The sequence below is a fragment of the Ptiloglossa arizonensis genome, chromosome 6, assembly GCF_051014685.1.
Source record: "Ptiloglossa arizonensis isolate GNS036 chromosome 6, iyPtiAriz1_principal, whole genome shotgun sequence".
NCBI classification, from domain to species: domain Eukaryota; kingdom Metazoa; phylum Arthropoda; class Insecta; order Hymenoptera; family Colletidae; genus Ptiloglossa; species Ptiloglossa arizonensis.
The window spans coordinates 14,659,485-14,680,518 of NC_135053.1; the positions used below are offsets into that span (position 1 = coordinate 14,659,485).

The following is a 21,034-nucleotide window of genomic DNA, read 5'->3' on the forward strand; positions in this document are numbered from 1 at the left end:
GTTGTGGCTTCACGGTGCGGGAAAGTTTCATTGTTTTCGACTAATGCACGAACAGTAATTGAACTGCGAAAGTTGAAGAGTCGGAGATCGATTTACGTCAAAAGTTACAGTCGAAATAACATACGAAATAAACTTCTCTTTTTGTAGGAATTCAAAATACACAAATAATCGTAAAATAAAAATTTGTTTAATTATACTACGGAGTTTCTCTCTTAAAAAGTTTCCACAGAGAAGTGTATTAGTATTTTACTGTATTAGTAAAAAATGTTCGTTAGAATATTTGAAATATTCTTTAACATTCCCAACGATATTGTTCACTTAATATGGCAGATTTTTTTCCACGCGATTGTTTCGATGTACGTATCTCCATTTCCGGAAGAAATCTTCTGGGACGGATCGATTCCCGTCGACGAACTCTTTTTTCGATGGGACGATTACCGGTTCACGAAACCTCGAAAGTGCTTTACCAAGTTTTCAAGATTATCGATGTTTCCGCGGCGGCGTAGTAACGAAGAGGTCGGGATCTTCCCCTGTCCCGGCTACTCGTCACATAGCCGGAATATAGTTTCCTCGGCCTCCTCGGTCGCTGAAATTCCGTATACGTTTGCTGGAACCTTCGAAACTTTTCTTTATCCGACGCCCATAAAATAGACTTTATACGTGCCTCGAAACTCCTGATGTATTCCGCAACTGCACGCTCGACTTCCGACCCGCGAAAGTAAACGTTCTGCTCGGGAGAGAGAAGAAGTGAAAAAAGTAGGAAACCCGACCTCTCTGGAATACCGCCGTTGTTCCCTTTGCGTGGAATCAGCTCGATTACGCGAGCGTCAGAATGGCGGGGAAAGGAGTGGGTTTCGGTGAAAAGGAAAGAATTAGCGGTCGACGGGGGGCAGGGAAACCGGGGGTGAATTGAAAACGGAAAAACGAGGAGTACGTCTGGAATGGTTATTTGAAAATTTTACAATCTTCCTTTCGCCAAATCTGCCCCGTATATTTCTCCTGTGTATTGTTTCTCTCGTTTCTTTTTTTTTCCACCCTCATTAATAGAAGTTAATTCTTGAGATTGTCCGAAACCCAAAAAGAAATCGGACAGACCGGAGGTGCTTAAGCCTTTGGAATAATTGAACGGGACAAATGGGTTTTAAGGAGGATAGAAATACTGTGTATTTAGTAGCATAATATTTTTACCAAAGAAGAACGGAACCGTTTTAACGATTTCTATCTCGAAATTACGAGTCTCGACGAGCTGTCTAAAAAGCACCCCTTTACGACCGTGACGACTTCTCGTTTTCCGAGATGAACGGAGTTAAAAATCTTGCTCCTTCCCTTTCCTTTAACTTTTCAAAACTTCGTAACTTTTTCATTAATCCGAGAATACGAAATGTCTTTTTTCGCGTTACCCTTTCTACGAAAAATAGTTGAAAAATAATTTGTTTCTCTTTCTTTCTCTCTCTCTCTGTGTCCTTTGTCCGTTTTAATTAATTTTTCTTATTCGCTCTTGGATGTATTTCGTCTCCAATATTTCAACCACTTCTGCGCGTCGCGTTCAATTTTCCTCGTACACATCGAACGATAGTCGATTCTGAAAACTTGCAAGAGACTCCTATATTACAATATACACAAACAATCTAACGTCTCAACGTCCGTTAAAAGTCGTTAGACTAAATGATTCTTCGATTCTCGTTAAGTCTCCGCAAGCTTCGCGAGTTGCTTCGATTTTCTTCACCGACGAATCCAAGTATCGAGGATCGCGAAACTACGGAAATCTTCGCGGTGAAACATCGCAATCGCGCTTCTTCGATCGTTCGAGGGGATCGACGGACGCATCGTATCCCTCTCGGATGAAATATTAAGGGAAACGAGTAGATGTAGGTTGAGTTGCGCAAAGATGCTCGGAAGGTCACGCGTTTGAAAGACCATTTAAGAATTTCCTTTTGTCGTGCGCCTCGACGTATGTACCGCGTTCCCGGTACACAATGCGTTCGCTCTAAAAGCGGTAACTTTTTCAAACGGGCGCCCGCTTTCGGCGCAACAATTGTATTTTTCCCTTCCGTCCGATGCCACGGGTGTGCCTTCCGCTTTTCACCGACGTAATTGCACGCGCGGAGGTAGTGAACGTTAGAAAGCGAACGAGGGAAATTATTTACTAGGAAAGAGGAACGGGACGATCCGATCCGTTGAACCGTTTCCAAGAAACGGGGACGAGGAAGGGAACTTACGCACGGGCTGACGGATAATGTCGTTTATTTTTCATGCACGCCCGTTACATCGATCACCGTGATGCCATGGAAAAACATTTTCAATCGGTGCACAATTCTTCCGCGGCCCCGATCTTGCGATACCTCCTTCGTTCACCGAGATCTGGAGCACGCTGTTTAATGGACGACGTCGGTCCATTTTGATCCTATTGGTTTTCGAACCCCTACGAAAGCTGGGAGACACTGATTACTCTTCAGAAACCAATGGAATCAATTGTCTACGATGCGCTGGTCTCGAAATGCGCTGACGTCAATCTGCAAGCTGTTCCATCAAACTCTTTCCAATAAAGGGATCTCGTTCCGGGAATAAAAATCCTTTCGAATATATATACACACACACATATAGGTATACATACTTATATATATATATATATATATATATATATATATATATATATATATATATATCGTTCTTGCCACGACGTTTGTAGATACGACGAATGCACCCGGCGCGCGTCTATTCTGATACCCTTAATTGGATACCAGAGAGGACGAGGAACAATCCCCGGGTACCCACGAATCCGTAAACCAGTTTACCTCGACGGTAATTCACGAGTCGCCATTCACCGAGTACAATCAGCAACGCAAAGATTTACTCGGTGGAAAGTTATTGCTCAAGATCCGTGCGAATCGACTTCGGTCGCGTCCGATTTCTGAACGAATGAGGGGACACTTACCCCGATGTCTCAACGACCACCGCGATCGCCGACTCGAAACGTCCAAAAGGGTCCCATGATCGCGCGAACGGTTTCGAAAGCGCGAGGTTGAAGTTCAAGGAAGGTTGCCGCGTATACCACGGAGTAAGAAGAAAACAGTCACGGTGTCGAGGGGTGTACAGTGTTATCGTTAAGTAGAACGAGGACAACGACGAGGCAAGTTCCGCGCAAGCGTATGCTTCACGTGGACCGACTGGAACGTCTGACCCGATTCGGCTCGAGATTCTTTCCGAGACTGATCTTTTTTTATCCCTGCAGTGGCTATCGTGAGAAAACTCCGCAACAATGACAGCCGGTCGTAGGCCTCGCGAAGGCTAACTGGAGAACGTCACTGACCCAATTCGACTCCCGTGCTCTTCCAGGGCTGACCTTTCTCGTCCCTGCGTTCTCTGTCGCGTCCCAGGATACCTTTGCAACAATTACATCGTAGCGTGGTCGGTAGAGTGTTCCGGTCCTGTACACCGGATAGCCGATTCTCGAAGTTTGGAAAGAATTAAAGTTTAAAGTACGTAGTACTCTGCTTATACAGAACTAGATGCATCGGATTCGTCTCGAGTACCAATCTATCGTGATCGATAACCTGCGGAAACAATGCGATTATAAATACCGTGAAAATAAATCGAGCCACAGTACACGGCCCCTTTGCTCGAAAAATCAATTCTTCGAAATACTTGGAAAAAATGTAATACTTCGAAATACTATATTTTAAACTTCTCGATAAAAAAAAAGAGATTTTTCCTCAAAAATCGCACGTACTAGAAGCCACGCGCGCGTGAAAAAAAAAACGTCTCTGTACAGAAACCGAGGGCTCCAGCAACCCCGTCGCATCGTCGGTTACACGGCTGGTGCTCGCGACACGATAAATAAACACCCTTCCGAAACTTCAACCTCGAATATCTTCCGAACTACCGGCTGTCTGCGCCCGAAACCATATATCATTATCCCGGTCGTTTCGAGCGGCGTCGTTACACCGTGGCTCGTCTAAATATCGAGGGGCCAATCGGGGATGTTTCCCCCACCAGTGTGCCGGGCAACGTTGGTGCACGGCCTCGAGAGATCCCGCTGGATGCCCATTGGCGTTGGTACTCCACTGTCCCGTTATCCAACGTGTCGGGTGCGATCGTACTCGGTCGGAGAGCGCCTCGAGTCGCAACAGCTCTCCCCCCACTCCGGTGAGTGACGCGCGAAGGATCGCGGAACACAGAGGGAATGAAAACGATGGTCCGAGGAGGGCCGCGCGGAGAAAGAGGACGAAAAGGGCAGAGAGACGATGGAAGGGGGGAAAGGTCGACAGCGTTGAGCCAGGGTGGGGGGAGCCGAGTTCACGGCGGACAACCATTGTTGCGAGCTTTCGCCGGGGCGCCAAGGAGTTCTGCTCGAAGCTTCCGTTTCCCTCGTTATGGTAAATGGTCTGTCTTGGTGGTTGGGCAAACAGTCACACAATGATAAGTGCAAGCACGGGACGCACTCGGCTCGCCATCTCGAGACGCTTTCGAGGACTTCTGGCCTTTCTCTTTGTCCGTCAGCCCGACGGTCCCGCGGACCTCGCGACGCTGATCCTCCGAAAGGTGTCCAGGCCTGGTTCCGGGTGACTGCTGAAACATGCATAAGGTCGGACTATTGTTCCACGGGAAAATGATTACTTTGCGCGCACTCGGGCGAACGTATGTCGGGACTTCGTCGTCCCGACGGATTCGAGCACGGTCCACACACCCACCACTCGCCTCGTTCGTAGGTCCGAGTTAACCGATTTGAATGTGAAAGACTGGATAGGTGTGGTTAATGTATCGTGTTCGAAATCCGGTGTCCGAACGAAACTGTGGTGAATCGGTGCCCGTGTGTTCGGGGTTCGACGCGCGCCAGGATCCACCGTACGCGCGTTAATCCTTAAATTCCAGCGCCGCGACGCTGGAAGAAGCTTAACCTACGAGCGACTGACTTCGGGTAGGAGACACTGAGGATAGGTAAACGTACAGTTCGCGCGTGGTTGTTCGGTGCTGAAACCAACTTTTTTCGTTCGAAGAGAGTACGAGTTCTTTGCAATTTTTTCGCGTTGTGGATATATAACAAAACCGAAGATTAGTCTTCACGGGAGAGACTATGCGGGAAGATCTGAACGAGACTTGTATTTTTCTTCAATTTTTCTCTTTTGAATTTTATTTACCTGGAGGGAAGAATTTTAAAGGACGCTCTCGAGTAAATCATTTTTCTTTGTATTTAATGATACTTGGTAAAAGTTATTATTTAATAATGATTTTTAGGTTGGTCATTTTTCATTTCTGGAGTATAGTTTGTAAGTTTAAGTTTCTTTAGTGTACAGGGTGATGGTGCAATCAAGATGAGGGTGATTCTAGATGAAAGGAATTAAATTTATTTATTCGAAGCTTTCGTTTGCACTTGTCACCAGTTTCCACCAATTCGTCCCATCGATAGGATACAGTAATCGAGAATACATGGATATGCTTCTTGCATCGGAGGCCTATGGTGGTAACGCATGAAACACAAAATTTGAAAAAAATTTTATTTTAATATAATTCAGAGTTGCGTACGTGGCACGATGAAAAGTATTTTCCACCATTTCTGTATTATCTTATTCATCTATAACTTAAGAAACTATTCATTGACATTACACATAATGTTAATGGTATTTGCAAACGACGTATCATCTGTATCAAGTTTTCTAGTAAATTTTCCCCGTGAGAAATTTCATTAAATATTTTCAATCAATCTTTCCTCGTGTAGAATCACCTCCTTTTTATCGTACCGTAAATACGAAGACACAACTGTCAAACATTTTAATTTTGAAGAAGCAGTTCGAATATTTGTACAACCACGTAATAATTTCCCCGAGTAATTTTCCACTTCTATTTTCGTACTCGAATTTCGCATTAAACCGGTTGTCCCGGTACTACAAGCACGACCTCGACCAGCTAATAGAATTTCGCGAATTCGTGCTTATTCAAACTTCTTTCCCGTGTTTCCGCGAGCTCCGTGAACCAATTAATTTTATATCAAGTTCGAGACACTTTGTGTATCTATCGGCTTCTTACTTTGCGGTAAAACACGTATAACGAATTAAAACGTGGCGTATGCAAAGCCCCGCCGTAAATACCCCATGAAAATATTTTACTACGTGACCCCTTCCCGATTTAATATTCGGTCGAGATACTTGCAAGAGGATCGCATAAACCTTCTTCGGTGGAACTTGAGAAAAAGCTTTTTATTATTCTCGACGTCCATTTCCATACACGCGGGTCCGTTCCAGGTGGGAAGGGGGAGAGGGGGCAAGCAGGTACGGACGGGGGTGATCTATACATTCTCTCCGTGGGCGAAAAGTTCCCATAAGTCGCCCCGGGACGGTTAACAATGTTAGAAGTTCGATAACTGGGGCAAATTGGTCAGAGTGGAAGATTTCTGCACGACGCTCCAGCTTTCCGGCTGATAACAAATTAGCCAAGTTCGATATTCAACTTCCCCGATGATTTGGACACCGCTCGCGCGATCCACGTCGCGTACTCGCCCGCGTCCTTGGATACATCGAAACTTGGAACTCGAGATTCGAATACTTTTCTCGCAAATTAATTATCGAGTCTCTCGAGCCTCGTTCGATCGACCGTTCCCCTCCCAGATCGTTGCAAAATTTAAAATTATTTCGTATCGAACAACCCACCACTTATCTTTCAGCTCAAAATTGTACAATCGTTGTTAACGTGTACTGAGGTAATCTTGATTTTTTACACAATGGTTCAAAGTCGTTGAGAATTTTTACATTTTATTTACACCCTGAATTATAATAATTAGAGACACTTTTATTCGGTACTGCTCTGAAATGTTTGTTTTTATACATGGAATTATCTGTTTTAGACCTATTTGTACAACTTGGGCTTGAGCTCGTAAATAAACTAGTATCATTATTACTATTAAATTGAACTTTACGCAATCTACCATCAATTTTATCAAATATTAGGTCATTTTAAAAATCATTTCGTTTTCTTTTTTTTTGGTGAAAATGAAACACGATTCTGTTAGAGTGTATAAACATTTTATTAAATAATATATTCTCCATCTTGGAAAACGAAATGATTTTCCGAACAACCCAATATTACGTTCGTGAGGTGTAGTAAGTGTGTAACGCGCGATTGTCAATTATCAATTATTTACGATTAACGATACATTGTAGAGGCTCTTTTTTAACGAAGACCACCTAGAAGATCGGTGAATCGGTGGTATTTCGATTCAAGTACTGTCTTCCGAGAGAACGGAATGTTTTCTAATTTTCCCTGAGTACATCCTGAAAGTTGCAACCATCGAACGACCCTTGGTCAGAAAGGGTGGTCGCCGCGGTTGTGCAATTGTCCAAGAATCCCGGTTTTACGATGTCGTTGGTAATAAATGATTTTTTATCGTCCGGGTCTTCGCGGTCCTCGAATGCTTAATTCGCTCCGCAACAATCTTTTTTATTGCCACTACACTCGCTACCTCGTCCAATTTAGAACCACTTGGTCCTCCTTGGTGCACGATAAAAGAGAAATCCACAAATTGTAGGAACGAAAAGGGTTCTCTATCGATGGATAACTGGGCCGGTGAAAATTCGTGGTGAATTCACTCGGCTTGAAAATACATCGAAATTAGTATCCATGGAGAAAGAATCGCGCCATCGATGCTACACCGAGCACGCGAGAGGTGTTTAATTCTAAACGAAGCTATTGCTGAGCTCCGAGTCCCGTGGAGCCTCTATTCTAAGGTCGAGCAATTGATAATAGAAGCCGTGTACGGAATAATCGACGCGCACTCGCGTCGAATACACCGGAATAAATTGAATAGTCCACAGGGGCGTGGACAAGTATTACGACAATTATAGAGGTATTGTATGCAGGTTAGCGCGAAACAATAGCGGGTAATGTCACACAATTTATTTCGCTCTATCTTCCGTTCACGTTCGATTAAGCTTCAATTTTTCTTCCGATTGTCGCATAGGCCCGAACGTCAATAACTAGAATCTAGCCAGACACTCCAGCCACCACTCGAATAAAATTCTTCCTCTTTCGTTCGCTATCGTTTCACGACCTTTCTCCATTTCCAACTTCCGCGTCCAACTTCCCGATCCCGAACCAGGGTTGTGTACCAATCCCCGGTTCCCGTGTTTTCTACCCGATCGTTTCGCGCCGCTATCGTTCATTACTATCAATGGTTCTTCGATCGAGAACAATACGAATACACAGAACGAGTTGCGTTACAATTGCACCGCTTGATTAAATATTTTCGACGAGTTAAGTGCGCCCCAATTTCGACGATTTCAATCTAGTTCAATAAGCGCGCGAACAGTTTGTTAAAAATATTGTACCGTTTTCGAGCGTGATACCTTCGGTTTATTAATACTGGGAACGATTAAAGTATTACTTTGGGCGCAAAAATGCGAGAAAATTGGGAACAGGTAAGAGAAAGGTTCGGATGTGAAATCTATGCATATTTTTCATCATACTGAACATTCCTCGTCGATATTACGACAAATAAAATACCTACGACCGAGAACTTACGTATCGGTGACCCAAAGGATCCTCAAGTAGGGTAGAATTATTAAAATTTCTAATTTGAAGTCGATACTACTTCAGAATTCCTGAACTATTGTTTCTCGTTAAGAAGAGGTAACACGTCATACTATTCTACATTGATATTATCTTCGTTCTACGTTCGTGTTATTCGAAAGAAAAAATAATATCCAGAACTTTCTAGCATCGTTCGAAACGACAATTGGCGAAAAGTGTATCGATATTGGGACGTACACATTGCTGGAAAGAAACGATCGCAGGAAATAGAAACAAATTGATCTAGAATTTTCTTCTCTCACCAATGTGTTTGTAACGTGTTCACGAATAGACGTCGAACACGAGGAGAGAGCTGGTAGCGAACAGCTCGACGACACCTGCTTTTTACCTCTGTACACGTGTCGGCTAATTCGAGGCGTCCGTGTGCCCGGTTTTTGCATCCGGGGGCTCGGTTTTTTGTTGTATATCGTCGCGAAAGCTCGAGAGAGGATGACTTCACCGTTGTCCAAGCAACCCCATTCCTCCAACCCCCGTCGTCCCCCGGGTCGCGTCTTCTCAGCCAACTGAATCGACCGTCCGTGACGAAAAGCTTCCCGGCTTTTCGCGGATTTGAAATGCAGAGCAGTTTCCCCCGACTCGTGGAAACCCGGACCGAGCTGGAAACGTCGTCTTGTCCGATCCAAAGTCGTGTCGTCGGTTAATCTTCGATTCTCATCTTCTACCCGGATGAAAGAAACTTCTCCGCCCGGTAATGCCCGATCTCTTTCTCCGGGCGCGGATTTTTTTCTTCGCTTATTAAACTTTCCCGGGTGATATAATACAGCGGGCAAGCGGCTGATTTAAAATGAAGATCGCGCCTAAAGTACGACTCGAAGGTACGGGAACTCCCTGGTACAATAAGAGAACGGTCTCGATTCGTTCGTCGTCTCTTTCGGCGTTCTCCGCGATTGATACACCTATACGTCGCGAGTTTGTATTACGAACTCGAGCGAATACCAATCGGGAAACCACTTCGAGGCTTAATAACTTCCGCGAATGCTTATTTTTCGAAAGAGATTGGACTCGTTATCGTCGTATATTTCACCGAATAACGTTTATCATTTACGAATCACGTCGTTGGTTTGAATCGCGTGAAATCGACGCGAGTGACAACGTATCGTCGCGTTCGGTATACGACGAAGACAGAAGGACGAACGAAGCGAACGAAGGAAGCAAAGAATATTTCTAGTACGTGCGGTATTATTTCTGTCGGTGACAATTGGTCCGAGTCGATCTGAAATTGGCACGAGTGTCGGTCGAAGCGTGAGAATTCTCGTTTCTTTTATCCAGCCACGATTGCATCTTCGGTTCGCTCATGCGCGAAAGCTCGATCTCATCGTCTAGTATACGATCACGTGCGGACAATTTCCATTCGATGGTCCCGTATCGTTTCAACGCGAGTATCGTTCTCCGTTGGCTACCGAAGAACACCCTGCTAACGACTAATAATACGTCTAATTAATTTCGAGTACTTTGTACCGCGGTGAAACGCAACGACACAGAGATAGAAACGGGACATCAACGACGCCATTGTACGGTGGATATCTAGGAGATCTCGACCAACGTAACAGAACCCGGACAAGATACGGATCCGTTGGAACGGATACAACGCAGTTAGACGGGACAACATCCAAGGGAACTTCTTGCCAGCGATAGAACAGTACCCGGACTCGGTAGAACCCATGAAAGCTGCATTGTGTCCTTTGGAATACAGACTCGACGGAAGCCGACAAGATTCGACCCGATTGCCACGGACAAATGTGGGTTGACGTCTACGCGTCCATTCAGGTTGTTCGTTGACACGGTTGCCACATTCTTTCGACTCGAATACAAAAATTACTTATCTCCCCGCCCCACCGCCCTGCTCCGCGTTCCCCGAGTATCGTTCTCGTCTTAGAAGCGCGGTACGGTTCGCGCGTTCTCGCGCTAGATATCTATTTCGTTTCCATAGAAGCTAATAGACTCTAAGCTCTAACAGAGTCTCTTGACTGTGCCCCGTCCTATCGTATCTAATCTGATCAATTCTACGAGAGACCCGGGGGATTCAGCGGAGATTATTCGCTAGAAGCGTCTCTCCCGTCGGGCCAACGCGCAACCTCCTGGCTGGTTTCAACCGTGTAAGCCTTTTGACGTTCGAGAGGGGTAGAGGGAGGGTAGGGTGGTCCCATCCGTGCCCTCGATGTCGACCTTATTCCACGGTTCTCTCGTTCGCGCGAAGGAACCGATCGCAGGGTCTCGGATCCAAACGGGAGGATCGCTCGGAAGCTATCCAACATCTACACCGTAGCCCGAAAACCGGCACGAAACCGGGTCGTCTCGCTTTTTCGGTGACCGTATCGCGGGTTAATCTTCGATTCTTATCCGCGTGAAGCGCGGATCCGAGAAGTCGAAGCTTAGACCGACCCCCTCGCGACGCCCCATTGTCTCCTCGGTCAGCATCTTTCTTTCGGTGTGTCTCTCCCTCCTCTGGTCACATACGGGACTCTCTCCCTTTCACTGGTTCTCCTTCTGTCCTCCCCCTATACGACTCTCTCTCCCACTGGTCCCTTCTCGACCCCCCTGCACGACTATCATTCTCCCTATTGTTCTGCCTCTTGTCCCCCCTGAACGACTAACATTCTCCCTCTTCTTCTCCTCATGTCCCCTCTTAACGACTATCATTCTCCTTCTTGTTCTCCTCATGTCCCCCCTGAACGACTACCATTCTTCCTCTTGTTCTCATGTCCCTCCTGAACGACTATCATTCTCCCTCTTGTTCTCCTCATGTCCCCCCTGAACGACTACCATTCTCCTTCTTGTTCTCATGTTCTCCCTGAACGACTATCTTTCTCCTACTGGCCTCTTCTTGTGCCCCCTGAACGACTATCATTCTCCCTCTTCTTCTCCTCCTGTCCCCCCTGAACGACTATCTCTCTCCTATTGGTCCCTTCTTGCCCCCCTGCACGACCATCTCTCTCCCACTGATCCTACTCTGGACACCCTGCACCAGTCTCTCTCTCCCACTGATCCCATCTAGCCCTCCCCCTCCTATGTTGCAAGTATCCAGCTCCCACTGGTCCCCCTTGAGCCCCCCTGCGCGACTCTCCAGGTCTCCTCCACGGTTACACGGAGCGGGTACCGTCAGCTCGGTAACCTCTTAACGTGACCGAGGGAAAAAGGGTTTATACGCCGGCACGGTGGGCGGGAGAGCGTAAAAGGGCGTCGTGCTGGATGGCTGGATAGAGGCGAGCGGTGAAACGAAGAGGAGGCCGCTGAAAACCATCTTCCGGATAACCGTATTACCCGCTGGCATTGTCTACGGCCAGCCAATTCGAAGTAATGAGACACAGTCGGTTGCAGAGAACAATCGGGCTTCCACGGCGTGCAGGAGCCACGACGTGCCTTCCTACCTTCTCTCTGTGCTATCTCTCGGCTGCTCGTCAACCTTCTCCACCCGGCTTCTGATTCTGGCCAACCTACCCCTCCCTCACCCCTCTCTCACTCTCTCTCTCTCTCGGTCTCTCTCGTTCGTTCCGTTTCACCGTGTCCCTCCGTCTCCCTCACCCTTCAGCTTTATAAGGAGCACGTCAATTCTCTACGACGCGTAGTGCACACTAAGTCTCATCTTATTGCATTCTATTCCGTCCTCGTCCCTCTCTTTGTCATCCACCGTTCTCGCGTTTTATCTTTCGGTGTTTCTCTCTCTCTCTTTCTCTCTTTCAGACACACACACACACAGAGAAACCGCGCACACAGTTGTACGTATACGTATACATGTTCAACCATCACTTTCTTCCTCTTTCGCGCGCTTTCCCGCCTCGTGCCCAGACGCCCGTGATATTGTATGTACGCGGGAACAATCGCGGTGTAAACAATAGCGCGTCTTCGGGACTTGAGAAGGAATCAGCGTTGACTAATGAGCGTAAGCGCAACCAGGATCTCGGAGGCGCTCTGGCCTAGCCGAGCGAGCGGCCCGTGGATGGTATTGTTCTTTAAAGTTTTCGAGAAACAGAGGGAAATGGAATTGCGAGATTTATCCCGAACGGGGGACCGCCGCCGTGGAGAGGTATTTGAAGCCTTGCGCTTTAAAAGCGCCGGGGAATTGTCCGCTAGATTTTTTCATTAGCTCCTCCTCCCTGGATCCAACCCAACCCCCCTCACTTGCTGCGTTTTTCGGCGAAACTCCGAACCGTGGCGTTAATTTAAGGATTAAAAAATATATACGTGCGGTATCTTCCAGTGGAGAGAAAATATTATTCGAAAAAGTCTTCTTTAATCAGCGTTTCCACGAGGAAACGAACGAGAAGGTTTGTTAATATTTTGTGTCATTTTTCTTCGGTTTCTCGTTACGTTTAGGTATCGATCATTCCTCAGAGTCGCGGTGCTTTTATTTCTGAGTTTCGATTCGATCCTCGAAATTTTCCACAGGAATTCGACCATTCGATGATATTTAATAACCGAACGGTGAATCGAAATGGAGACGACTTAAACTCGCGATGCAGAGTTTTTAGGTATATCTAAAGTACACCGTGAATAACGCGAAAGATTGTTTCCAATTTTTCCAATTTGCCCAATTTCCCGGTTAAATTTGAATCCCGTACGTTGAACGTAATTTTCGCTCGCTCGATCTGTGGATTTATATTTTCGAAACGCTTCTGTAATATCCCGTACGGAGATATTTCGCGATAACTTTATATTCTAATATTATCCGGCGTTATTTGCAATTTGTACGGCATGAAATATGATACGCTAACTGGATAGGAAAATGAAGTTTCCCTGAGTAACGTGTATCATTCCATTATATTTCATTCTCCTTCTTATTGGCTCGTAAAGAACGCGTCAAATTTGCCTCTCGTCGCTCGCATCAAGCCTCGTCGTATCGTGTTCTCTTCTTCGGCCCCGCCTGCTCCCGTTGCTCCGGAATATTCATCTTCAGCGAGCGTGTACGTATAACCGTGGCGCGCGCGATGCATACGATGTCGCGTGTGTCTTTGTGTGTGTGTGTGTGTAAATATATACACGCCCTGTCGTCCAGGTACACCGACCTGTCATAGTGTAAACAATAAAGCTACGGAGAGATAGGTGCTTGCAGACGGTGGAAACTTCACGATGAAAACGAGCTTTCGATGATCTCGCGTTGGAAAATTCTTCACCGGATTCGAAACGATATTAATCGTCGTGGCGAGAATTCGACGTTTCGAGAACCTCGCGAACGAACGAACGTACGAACGAAGAGGAAAACAAGAGAGGCGGAAATATTCGAGGGAAAGTCTCAACCGAGTAAGAAAGAGGAAACGTAGAGAGGGATTTACATGGCACAAGAGTCCTCTGGCGTTGCACGGTAACCAACACTATCGTGTGCTTCGCATACTTGCGGTAAAGGGTAGTTATATTTATCCCGGAAAAAAGTATCCACTCGCTCCTTTTCTCTCGTTTTTTTGCATCATCGCGGATGCCACCGCACGGGCTGCTTCGAGAAACACAATATTCGCGAACGTTGAGGGATCTCCATGGACGATGGAGTCCGCGTCTGGGCGATCTTTGCGCGGTACTTTTCCAAAGAGAACTCGATTCTACGGGAGAACTCCAACCACTCGTCGAGAGTTCGAAGGGACATAGATATTATAGAGAACTCGATGTATCCAAGGTCCCGCGAATTCTTGGTAACACTTGGCACCCGAAACGAGTAAAATATGCAAGGAGATCTTTCGTTTCTTCGATCAGTACTCTACTCGGTAGCCATCGTCGAGCTGAACCGTAAATTTTCTCTTGACAGATTTAAAATAAAAATCTCTCTCTCTCTATCTATCTATCTATCTATCTATCTTTCTTTCTCTCTCAGTCGGTTCTCCACGGAGGAATTTAAATTAAAATAGCCGGTAGTTCATCGACGAAGAAACAGGGCAACCGTGAAGATTGTCGTTGAATTTTCAGACGCTTCACCTTTTCGTCGTTACGATTACTGCTCGATACTTGTTGAAAATTCCACGTGTCCTTACGACCCTTCGCGACACCCGTTACTCGAACTGATCGCGAAATCAAATGTTCCGGTTGTTCTCCGCGTTTCATCCAGCCAGTGGTGTCGGTCGATGCGAAACCAGCGACGTTTCGACGTGGCTGTCCCTAAAAATTTAAACCCGATATTATCGATCGGCCTTTACATTCAGAAGCCATTCCGGAATGGCGTTTCCTGTCACTTTGTTCATCCACTCCTTCCAACTTCGTAATCAACGCGGTGACGCCTATTAGTCGTCAGACTGGATGTCCTCTCGCCAGCCATTATTATCCTGACTACTGATTTCACCTGCAGGTACGCGGTTCTAATTAAAGTGTCTGAAGTCTGTCACTCTCCGATGACAATGCTTTCAATGTCACCGCGAGTTTTCGGTCCGACGGGTCGGGAATATTGAAAACGATACCGAGCTGACGAAAAAAGGAGAAAACAACGAAAAAAAAGAAAGAAAACAACGACAAAAAGAAACGGAAGAAAAAAGAGAAGAGGAAAAAAAGGAACAGAGAACTGCTTTCATGTCACTGCACAGCATTATCATTGGTCTTATCCAACGTTAATGAGGCGGGACCTGGGCTATAATAATGGTACCGATGTGTCGCGGCAACATAGACTCCCTTTGTGCCTTTAATCTCGTATAAATATTCTCTCGTTTCTTGAATTGCAAAAATTATTCCCCTCGTCGTTCCGCCTACGGTTTTTCGCTGACGCGTATTAAATTTGATTAAATTAAAACCACGCGCGCAAAAAAAAAAAAAATAAAAAATGAAAAAAAAAAAGTAGATACTTTCCCAGAAATTTCTTCGAAACTTTTTCCTTAAGACCTCGCAAACCTGAGTTTACGATACGGTGGCCCGGTACGCGGCGTTTTTGAGGATCAGCTTCCGGAAATATCGACGTTCCGGTCGCTTAATTGCACGAGGGATTAAGGTCCTGGAAGTTGCTTTATTGCCGTGAAATTTCCGCTATTATGCCAACCACGTGCGCTTCTAGACTCCTACTAATTCGTCCACGGAACATTTTAGGTAGCAGTTTTTATTGATTCACCCTTAATGAGAACAGTTTTGAACTCGAAACGATATAGTCGAGAATTTTAGGTCACCGTGCCACTTGTAAATCAATGCGTTAAAGAACAAAGTGCTCGATCTTGCGTTTCGAACGTAATCGAACATTATTCCACTAGTTCGCAAAGCTGGTCTTTCGGTCGAGTTTTCTATTATTCTATACACCGTTCAAGAACACATAATATTCAATTCTTACAACGATACAGATGCAAACAATTTCTCCTAAACACCATACTAAACACTTAGTGTTTAATGAAATTTCCATTGAATATTCTCCCTCGCTCGAAAAATTTCAAATATTCCCAATTGGAAAGAAATGGTTAAACATTCGATCGAATTTTCATTCGACACATAATCAAACATTATTCCTCTAATTCGCAAAGCTGGTCTTTCCATCGAGTTTTCGATTATTCGACACACTGTTCAAGAACACATAATATTCAATTTTTACAACGATACAGATGCAAACAATTTCTCCTAAACACCATAGCAAACACTTAGTGTTTAACGAAATTTTCTTCGAATATTCTCTCTCGCTCGAAAAACTTCAAATATTCCCGATTGGTAAGTAGTGGTTAAACATTCGATCGAATCTCGACCTCCCAATTTGTTCGTGTAAGAATCTCGGAACAATCGCGCGTAAGTACGTCGCGAAAAAATCCATACGACCTTTCGCTCAAGAATGAACGAATTGCACGGTCGATTCGGAGCAACGCGATTCTGGCCGACGAATTCATCGAGGAAAATCTACCGAGAAAAAGACGAAAAGAGAGGGTGGGTGACAATATGAAAAGCGTGCACGTCTTTTTACGATCCATTCGCACAGATAGCGTGCACACGGGGGTGGATTCGTCGCAGGTTTATGCGCCGAGCCTAATAGAACCGCCGATACAAGGTTCGCGATGATTTTCGCGTAGATTCGAGCGACGTACCTACGTATCCCTGGGTGTGTGGAAGGATTCTGGATAGTAGAAGGAAAAAAATTTACGTCGCCACCACCGACCGATATATTCGCGAATATTTCGCTGGTGAAACGAGGCGGAGGTCGTGGAAAATGTCGCGCGCGCGTGCCGAAGCATAATGCACGCCAGCGAACGCTCCCAGATGTCTGGGAGAATTTGGAAAGATATCGCTTAGAATTAATTTACGGTCGCTTCGTGCGAGCCGACGCTTCGCGTTCCACGTAGCTAGGTAAGGGGACAGCGAGGGCCGAGGGGTGAAAAATTTGCACCGCGACCGGTGGCTGTTTAAACGCGATAAGAATCGTCTCTCGCGGCCATCACGATGATTAATAACGCTCCGCGCGAAAGGACCCGAGCGAGGCAAATTACACGAGCCTTTGTGGGTCTCGCGGACGAATCTCCTACCGTGTGTACGAAATTCACCTAAACCTCCACACGAACGAAACGGACTCGTCTCGAGAATTTTTACAAAACAAGACACGCGGAAAGTTTTCGAAAAATGATCGGAAAAGTCAATCCTGTCCCTTAGTATATATTTCGCGAATTTCAACGATACGCCTCGCGAACAGAGCACAAACCGCGAGGTCGCTTCTCGCGCAGGTCACCCTGTATAATCGGCTCCACGAACTTTACCAGAGGGCTAACAAGCTCGAAGGTATTTTTCGGTTCACAAACCTGGCCTGAATACTCATTAAAAAACATACTTCGCCTCATTTGCACTCTTTTACGTTGAACTCTCTCCCAACGTTCCGCGTCGGGCTTTGTAGGATAACTCCGAGACTCCGTTAAAACCAGTTTCGCCGCTGGTACGATACCTGAGGGGTACCAGGGGAGGAATATTCGTGTTTCGCGACTCCTGTTCGGGCGGAGAAAAAAACAAAAAAAAGAAAAAGAAAACCAGCGGTGTTTTCCAGCTGGTAAGATTTTCCAAACGCTCTCTATATAGCGCACGCTCGGCTCTCGAGCGGCCGGGGAGAGTCTACTGGAAATCTCGGAACGATACGTCCATTTCGAAGGCTTCCTTAACCATCCCTTCGAGAGTTTCCTGCGCATAAATCTCGATGGTCTCCGGTGTTCAAGCGCTGTATTCGACCGCAGTTTACAACCCCTATGATAATCTTAATCTCAACCAACCGTTTGTTAATAGATACGTGCTTGTCCGACGGTGAAATTTATTCGTCGGTATGGTGGTCGGTATTCATTACGTTCGCCATACGCGTGCACACGGATCTCGAGCGATATTTTATAAACGTGTGTCCACCCGAGTGTCGAACGAAACGGGAATCGTCTTCGATTGAACTTCGATCCATTGGTTTTGCGATGATTCAAGTACGTTACAGTTGGTCGAGATCTCGAGGCACGACTCGAGGAAACAACTTGAAACGCGTTAGCATCGTCGATGGCACTGGAATAGGGAGAAACGGACAACGTGAATAGGTTATGGTTGTTCGATTCGAATTTTTCGATACAATTTCCCACGATACGACGGAATCGAACCAATTGGAAAAATTATACATTTTACGTTCGAGTGAAAGAGAGCATCGAGTAGATGCGGAATAAGGACGGATTAACATTACGAAACGAATGCGTAGAGTGAAAATGTAGGTCGTATTTCGTGCTATAAATTTATTTAAAACGTTGGCGGAAAATTTTTAATTTTCTTTGATCAATGCGTCCGCCGGTCGTTTGAAAAAGGCAACTCGAATTCGCGTTGCATTCGGACCGTTCGTATTTTTTCCGTTCCCTCGGACCGATTTAATTCCGATCTTCTGATATCTTTCGCGAGGTCTTTAGATTTTACACGAATTTATCTTGAAAATTTATCTGACATATTATCTCGAACGCGTGAGTTCTTGCCGCGCGTTCAATCGTATCGTATTATATTTCGCAGTCGAGTAATAAATTTAAAACTCGAGTATCGCTCGCGAAACGAAAAAATTAATTTATATCGCTCCGAGAGACTCGAAACGTTGTCACGAACCGAACAAGTGTGTCTGAGAATCGCAGAAGATCGAGATCGAGAGTGTCTCGATCGGAAAGAATAATAAAAAAAAAGAAACCAATCGAGCAAAACGCGAACTAAATAGTTAATTTCCGCTCACGGATAACGATCCCACGAATCGCGGTGGCCATTAGCGGTCGCGAGACAGCTCGAAACTCGCATCGCGAGAAACGTGAATCGCGACTGGTGCGCTAAAAATCGACACTCGCGATAAATACCACCGATTCTTGCAACGCGTCCCATTCGCTCGCGGGCAGTTAGCCCCTCCCACCTCTAGAGAGCCTCTAGCGCCCCTAGCGCCTCTAGATTCGTTGGTGGACTCGTCGCGTCCATTAGCTCGCGAAATCGGGTCGCTCCGCTCTGAAGAGGGAAAGAGGCTCCGAGAAACGAAAAAAAAAAAGTAAAAAAATAGAGTGTAGGAGAGAAAGGTTCGCGAAGGGCCTATAAAAATTCCGCGGGGTGTCCCCCGTCCGCGCGCGAAATGGTTTAATGGCGACGAACAGTGGGGAACGGAGGGATCTATCCAACGTTCGGTGCACCGATGATCGGCCGTAGGAGGCTTTTAAAAATTCCTGTCGACGACAATAACGCGAAAAACGCCGCGTTCCGTCCCAGTTTCCCGCCCCGCGGTTCGAAACCGTCCGTTTCGCGATTTACGATCGCAAGCTACGCGCTCCGGCTCGTGTAAATTCGGCGCCACGGGTCGGGAAAACACCGCGCGAGATTCGGGGATGTTCGACGAGCCGGTCCTGGACAAGCCGGAAGGGACAGAGATGCTCGTGTACCCTCGAAACCGGAACACGCAAATCGCATCGTCCTGGAACAGTCGGGAAGGTAGCCGGAAAATATTAGTCGCGACTCGATCATTTTATCACCGTCTTTCCTCGACCGGTGTCCCCTTTCGTGCGGCTCGAACGCAACGTTGAATAAAAAAAAAAGAAAAAAAATATATGTTCGACTCGTTGGAACGATTTCTGTTTACCGAACCGAGCATCGGAACGAGTCCTAGTTCCCGGTTCGCGCAACCTTGGGAAAATTGAATTTGTACTGTGTACTTTACGATTAGTAATCTCCTGTTTACCCGCGCCGGTGCGCGTTGTTATCCACCGCCGGGTTGCGAGTTTTTTCCCGCCCTGAATTAGCGGAAGACGGAGGAGCACGGGTCGGGCGCGGAGGACAGGAAATGTCGGAGGTGAGAAGGACGCTGAACTCGCCGCGTTCGCGGAAAGTTTACTGTCCTTTGACCGGACGAGTTTACGCGCCGTTCTCGTTCCATCGCGTTCGCACCGGTACCCCCCGCCCCCCTCTCGCGGAGTTCCTTGTTAACGCCAGAAATAGGGTCTCTGTATCGAGTACCACGCTCGGGATATAATAAATCGGTAATTTACGGGAGGGGCGATTTCTTTCGATGTTTATCGAATTCTACGCGACGCTGAAGAAACACTCGAGTCGAGTTTCGCAATCAATCGGTCGTTTACGAGAGGAGCGACTATTTTCGATTCTTTTTTAAATCTAAGATATCGAATCGAGATTTTCGATTCTGGAAGAATGACTTCTTTTTTTAGAATTTAAATTCTTAAAAGGAACAATCTTTAAAATTTAAACGCGTTTCTCTCGAAAGCGATTTTTTCGAATCAGTAGATTAAGTCACTAGAAAACTACCTAACGATTGACTCGAACTTCCAACCGGATATTCGCACTAACGAAAATATTTCTGAAAAAATTCAATTTTTATTTTCAAACTAAACGGTATTTTATAAACTTCTTCCTTCTCGCGCCATGTGTGTATTTAAATTTTGTAAATCCTAATCTCACCCAATCCTACTCGTTAATACCATAGAAATCCACTCCGAAACGTTCGACAAAAAGATTCAAGCAACCTAACTCAACAACTCTTATATTTTCCACGTAAATCGACACTCTTCTATAAAAATTAACAAAAACATCGCTCAAAGCGCGTACTTTCGATACACCTACGAAACATTCAAATCGGACGTTCCACAACGCCGGAAAAAATTCCCAAACACCATCCTCTCTTGCATCCCCCTAAACCGAGCAAACGGAGTACTCGCCGTAGCGGAAAATCCAGTCCCCGTAATACCTGCGTTACAATCGTCGTAAATTCTAAACTAACGGTACCCCATTTGCGGTTAAAATTCGCAACGTTTTCCCCGCCATGCGGAATTTTTGCGCGATTTCTCATCCAAGAACCAATTCCTCGCGCGCACGCGAATACGTTTCCTCGAGGATCGTCCACGGATCGTATTTCCTGTACAGCTTTCCGTTTCGAATCAACGAAGAAAACCCGTTGTACACCGTTTAAAGTTCAAATAGGCGCTAAATATTCATTCGCCGTGGTGGCCATGGCCTAGGGGGGAGAGTTGGGGGGTCGAACAGGGCGGTGTTCATGCTCGCCGCGGGATGAAATTCGTTCGTTAACGTAATGACAATAAATTTC

General features: G+C 46.0%; 1 protein-coding gene across 3 annotated transcripts in view; it reads left to right on the forward strand.

Annotated features, from left to right (window-relative positions):
• LOC143148306 (discoidin domain-containing receptor 2) overlaps positions 1-21,034 on the forward strand; it is a 236,236-nt gene that overhangs the window by 131,845 nt on the left and 83,357 nt on the right. The window lies entirely within an intron of this gene.